We start from the raw sequence: 6857 nt of genomic DNA, 5'->3' as shown, positions 1-6857 counted from the left end.
GGTTTCACTGTACGATTGGACCTTACATATTATTCATAAGTCATACAGATTATCCTGTATATTGTATATCTACCACCTAACGATTGTATATTATTAGATTTGCGGCGGCATTATAATCTAACCGACTTCTGACAACACTATAATTGGGTAGGGTGCGAATTCGGAGAGAATCAAAGTGTCGCGTCACAGCCGTCGCGAAAAACGAAATGTTTACGGGTGTGATACCAAAATATACACGTTATAGTCGGTGTAACCGCAGTATCTGTTCTAAGGACTTAGACTAAGCATAAAAAATTTAAAAACATTTGCATATATTATAAGTAACCCACTAACTCATCTCTATACTATATAGTATAATAATATGTATATTATATGGAATATACCTTATATACATATCTAACGAATACTATATGGTTTGCCCTACAGCCCTATAGAAAACTCGTATATTATAAATTATAATAGATAATATGATGTACCCATATTAATTATATTGCTGAAAAAAATCAGATCCCTTTCAACTCTTACCCTCCTCCCTAGTAATACCATCTATCTATTATACGAGTATAATATAATAATTATTTAAATATAGGTACAATAGATAATATATGTTCAAATGTTATGATAATAGTGCGTCGGGCAACACCGCAGTAACGTACGCAGGATTTTAGTTTGGTTAGGGTTTTACCTGAATAAATAATTTACATTATTTTTTTCTAAACAGTTTTTGTATAACAAATTATAGTTAGTCTCCAATTTAGTCTAAATTTACTGTGTTCAACTTGGTCATCTTAGAGCCTCATCGGGCCGTATCAAACATTGTAATAATCGATAGACGATGATACACTATCGATTATGGGAGACGTTTAGCAATGTTCAGAATCAGCCAAAAAAAACTGAAACTATGATATGAGAACCCTACCGCTGCGTACGCCACTGAGCAACAAGCTCGCTGCTTTTGGTCGTCGTCGTTGTAGAAAACCATATATACGCATAGGTTAATAGCTGATATATTCGTATATAATTATATAAGTAGGTATATAATATACTATGAAATATTATATCGTTTAATAATTATTATTCGCATGTGAGTCCCACAAAAATGTATATATAAAATTGTATTTATTTATTTTTTATTTATATATATTAATGAATTATGTATCCAGTATAAAATGTTGATATTTTTCCAGCGATAAGTAGCCCTTGGGTGAGCAAAAATGGGCAATCCTAATCGAGGTTGCGGACGGCTCTTGGCTAACGAACAAAACAACTTTTAATTTTATTAAAAATCTCTCTCTTGTGATTAAAATGCACGTATCCAGTAGTGGCTGCAGCAGCGGTGGCTGACGCACGCTATACTCATGTATTACGAAAAATCCAAAATGGCTGAGAGGTTTATCATTAAAAAATAAAAGGGTGCGCGCGCGCGCGCTCGCTATGATGGGCACATGTGTATAATAATAATAATAATAATAATAATAATAATAATAATAATAAGAGTGTACTGCGCCAGTTGCGAACCGACTGTGTGTGTAAGCTATATAATATAGTACAATATATATATATATAACACGGAGTGAGGAGAGAGCTGCTGCTGCTGCCTCTGGTGCAGCATTAAAGCCCCTCGGGGATCGGATTGCACTTTTTTTTATTTTATCGCCCAACCAAAACACATGGCGGCGATATACAGCCGTGTGTCTTCGGGGTAACGGGGAGATAAAATTTGCCCTCTTATTCGCGCTCACAGCGCCGTAGGTCGTCTATAACCGATTTGTTCGAAACGCCCGCGCTGCAGCGCTGTGGTACATATTATTATACCTAACCTACACGTGACGACTGAAAAAAAATTATTTTTCCACGCAGTACACACTGCAAATTGCAATACCTATCCGGGTCTTACGTATAACGTTGTGTTATAATGGTTATTGGCCGTGTTACATGACTCCAAAAGACGAGAGTGTGCACACCGCATACCAGTTAAAATATTGTTATATTTATTTCTGAATATGTAACCGCGAGTATTTACTTATATATGTATACTATTATTATAATAGTTTTTATTTCGTTTTAAAGTATATTTTATTATCAAATGTTTTTTTTTTTTTTTGGGGGGGGGGGGGGGATCTGGTTAGATTTTAATATCATATGTTCAGTGTTCACCTATAAAATGAAATCGTGAAGTTAGAGGGCGTCTAATGGTATTATGGACGCAATTTTCCAAGGGTATAATTATATAAATTGATGTATATAGTATATTGAAACCGCGTCTACCATTTTATACATTAGGTATGATATAAATTAATATTATATTATATATGCTTCAGAGTTCAGACAATCATATATACAGTACACACATATTATAGTGCCATATACGAGATTGGTTCTACACAAAAGAACTTCAGCAACGACCAACAACCACGACATTTTTTATCATTACAAAAAAAATTCGTTTAGTTTCTTTCTTAAACATTTGACATCCATGAAAATATCAAATCAATAAAATATTTTGAATACTACCGAATTCAGTTTATTAGGGCTATAATATTACATATTATATTAAACTATATTACTTATATATATATTTCTAAATCGATAGATTGTAAAATGTACATAGATATAAATATATAATGTAGCCGCAGTGGCGTGGTCAACATTTATACAAGCCACAATGCACAACCTATTATATTCAAGTTCCTACCTACCCCTAACGCTTTCAATGTCACCAAACGTGAATTTTTTGATAAACACAAACTAAAAATAAGAAAAATTAATAATAATAGGTACTATATTTACCACCCACCCAAAAATATTTCCATCATGACGTCTAGGCATAATAAAAACCCCTTCACCGTGCCACTACAAAATATAAGTATGTAAATCAACAAAATAATATCGACTGTCTTATATATTTTTAACGCAATATACGCCAATATATTTCATAATAATAGGTATATAACACTGCTGTAAATATAAATACCATACATTATAAAATAAGTAATATTTTATCTGTAATTAATAAGTAAGTACCTACTACAGTAATATATTCTATATTATTCCTATACGCGTCTTAAACCTATCTGGCTATTATATAATTTATAATTATCATACAATATTAACATGCAGCTGCCAAGGATAAAAACCGTGTGAATACAAATTCAAAACGTTAATTCGGTTTACAGCAAACATAAAAACCGCAACTAAGAGTATGCATGTTCAAAAGTATCCCCCGGTATCCGACATATTATAAAAGAAGGGACATTTTGAAAATAAATGTAAACACATCCCGGGAGTTGAAACTTAGTTAACATAATTCTTTGCAATCGTGCAGTGTACCCCGGGGACACGAAAAGTGGATGCAACCCTAAAATCTCAGTGGATGCGGGCACACGGACGGCGGATGAGTCAACATTTCCAAGCGTCGTTGTCAGGTTTGCTTACAAAAGTAAATGGAACCGTTTTTTGGCTACACGAAAAACACGTCGTCGGTGCGTGTAACCGAACTTTTATTTATTTTACAATAATTGAAAACTACACATGCAATTGGCACACAAGTTGTACACGTTCGTGTTCGTGTTCGTTAAGCAGGGACCGTGTAAAAAACCCAAGCACGGTTTGTAAACCGCGAGGGAACAGCGAGAAAATTAGCAAACGAACAATCGATTCAATACGCGTTATGTAATGTAACGTCATTGTTGCTCGCGATCGTCTGTTGTATGACTGTATGAAAACGACTTCCCATTTTTAATTTAGTATAGGTTTACTCTATAGGTGCTCTCGGAAAATCGGATGTCCACATATTGTTGTCGTGACGCGTATATTATTATTTTTTTGGCGGAGTGAATGAGAGAGAAAGAGACCGAGAGAGATTCTTGAGAGAACGATTTTCCGACAGAAATAATTTGGCGGCGAAAAATCTCTCCTCGCGTACATTATACTACCGCGGGCGTCGGTGATTGGCCCGCGGATGAGGACCATATTGCGGCGTCGACGGCGGTGGCAGTGGCGTCGATGCACCTTGTACTTATTGCATCGGCGGTGTGGGGGCGACGTCGAGGGTCGGTGGTCGACTGACGGGGCGGAAGAGGGGTCGGCGAACATAAACAAAACGATCGTCGTACGCGGCGTGATGTGCGTGCGGGCGCTCACTTTGCATCGTTTGTGCGTGCGTGCGTTAGTGTTTCTCATGCGGTGGACGGAGCGAGCGAGCGGCGACGCTTAATGGGTAGATAACGAACGAACGAGCGAGCGAGTTGTAGCCGGCAAGTGTGTGACAGAGTGCGGGAGACCCCGAACGAGTGTGAGTGACCGTGTGAGGTTCGTCTTCAAGCGAAAAGAGACGGCGGTGGCGGCCGTCAGCTGCGAGTCCTCCGTCTCCTCCCCCACAAGGCGGCCGTGAATGGTAACGGAGCGGTGGCGGGCGACGGCAGCAGCCGCCACCGGCCACCAGCGCGGTCGTGCGGCGGCGGCGGCCGCGGACGCCTCAGCGTCGGCATCGGCATGGGGTAACACAACAAAACGCGATTTACATTATATTATTATGTATACGCGGCGGAAGAGGCCTCGTAACGCGGTGCGCATGCCCACCTCTAATCACGAGCGAGCGAGACAGGAAAAAATCGTATAATATAATACGCAAGCACACACGCACACACGCACACATACACACACGCGTGCACGACACACGATAGAGCGCCCGCAACAATATCGTTCTGAGCTACTATCGATTATGTGTTACAAACATTATCGTTATCCGTTATCGATTTTCGTATAGATTTTCGGGACCGATCTCCGGTAACCCACCGCGACGACGTGTAACGACGATCATAATACCTAAGACACGATGTAATAACGTGACAGTCGCCCTAGTGAAGACAATTATGTATAGGCCGACGCAATAGTTTCAATATTATTATATTATTAATATTTCCCTGTTCGCCTCTATTGGGCTATTATAGATCGTCGTCGCAAGCGGGTCGCGTTAATTTTGTATGAAAAAAAAAAAAAAAAACGGAGTACATTTCGCTGGCTACCGCTGGCACAATTTGTTCGGCCGGTCCGGGAAAGCAATAAATTATGGTTACGCCGATATCCTTTCCCCCTCCCCCCACACAACGATATTATTCGTTAATATTATTTCGTCGCATGCGTATGCACGGACGACCGACCGGCCGAGATCATTAATCGGACACAAACGGCGCGCGTGAAAAGAGGCGCGCGCGCGCACGCCGTATACAATATATAATGTGCACGTTATTACTTATTGTTTTTATCGTCATCAATAGCATAACAATACACCGCACTATGTGTGTACGCACGCCCTGATAAATTAAACAACACTCGGACCTATTGATTTTTTTTTTTCAATAATTTGTTTTGTCTCCCTCAGCGAACGTCGTATTATATTTTGTTTTAATCGACGAATTTCTTATGTACTATTTTATACATACCACCTACGCGGTTCACAGAAATTACGTTTGTTATACCAAAAATCACGCTCGTTATACCTACTAATATATTATCATAATGGTATTTAATATTTATTATTTATATTTGACCATAATATCATTGGCTTCGCGTACGGCCGAAAAAATGTTATACATGCGAGTAACCACGTTATTTTATGACAACATTTTGCAATGCATCGAAACTTCCATGACATATTATTACTAGGGCCCGGTTTTTGATATGCATCTTTTCTCTAATTCTTACATTCCAGGCTAGTCTTTACAGAAATTTGATTCATGGAATATAGAATTTGGTGGAACAATTTGTATTTTGCATTTTTTGAATTTTAGAGGATTTCATGCAGATACTATTTTATGTCAATCAGAAAAAAATGCCCAAAAGTCGACCAATTTATTTCAAACTGTAAAAAATATTTTTGAAGGCTCCTCCGAGAGTAAACATTTTTTTAAGAGCTAGCACCTATAATAATTACGATACATATGATATATGAATTGTATAAAAGTATAAAACGAACATTTTGAAAAATGTTAAGTCATTATAAATTAATTGTTGTGGTCAATTTTTTTTTCGTGCATATTTAAAGGATTTGAGGATTTAAGTTTCGGGCCCTATAATAATAACGGTCACCGAAGGGACCAGAAGTAACTTTTACTATTTAAGGGTTGACGTCCAATAGAAGTACCACGCCACCACGGTTATGTTATAAACTTACAAAGTACTGAAAGTATACGTTTTAAAAGTAGTGTAATATTGATTTATCAACACAACTATATATACTATAATATATGAATTTATTATAGTATATACTAATAGTATATAAAATATCGTTTATGACATTCGCCGATTCGGTTTACGGTTTTCATTTCATCATTGCCGGCGGATATTTACGTAATAATTTAAGTACTGCATCTTTATTTTATGAGATCGGTGGCTTGAGTTTTTCCCATATGTTAAATAATATTATAATATTATCTGCAATAAAGACACGTGCGCTCACATTTTCTCTCTCTCGAAATTCTGACTAATTAAAAATGTCATCTTAATTTTGTTATGTTAATGTAAAGTGTGTTTTTTTACTGTTTAATCTGCATATCTGCATAGAATTTACTTCCAAACGCTTCCAACAGATATTGAACGTGATAAAATACACCAACATGTCGTGTTCGTAACGTTATCGTATTATCGTTGGATAAAATTCCTATAACTATTAACCGCCGTTAAAATAATTTAACATTTTCCTATTTTTAAAATGTAAATTGCACGGCTGTTATTTAGGGTACCCGGAATCTAGAGGTATTATAATGCATTTTTTTCATAACACTTGACGGGACTAAAAAAAAAAAGAAGACTTATGTAGATGTGACGGTTAACGGAAGTTTTACTGTATAAGGTTG

This window comes from Metopolophium dirhodum, chromosome 3, assembly GCF_019925205.1.
Source record: "Metopolophium dirhodum isolate CAU chromosome 3, ASM1992520v1, whole genome shotgun sequence".
In the NCBI taxonomy this organism is placed as follows: Eukaryota; Metazoa; Arthropoda; class Insecta; order Hemiptera; family Aphididae; genus Metopolophium; species Metopolophium dirhodum.
Note: the sequence above shows the minus strand (reverse complement) of the source record.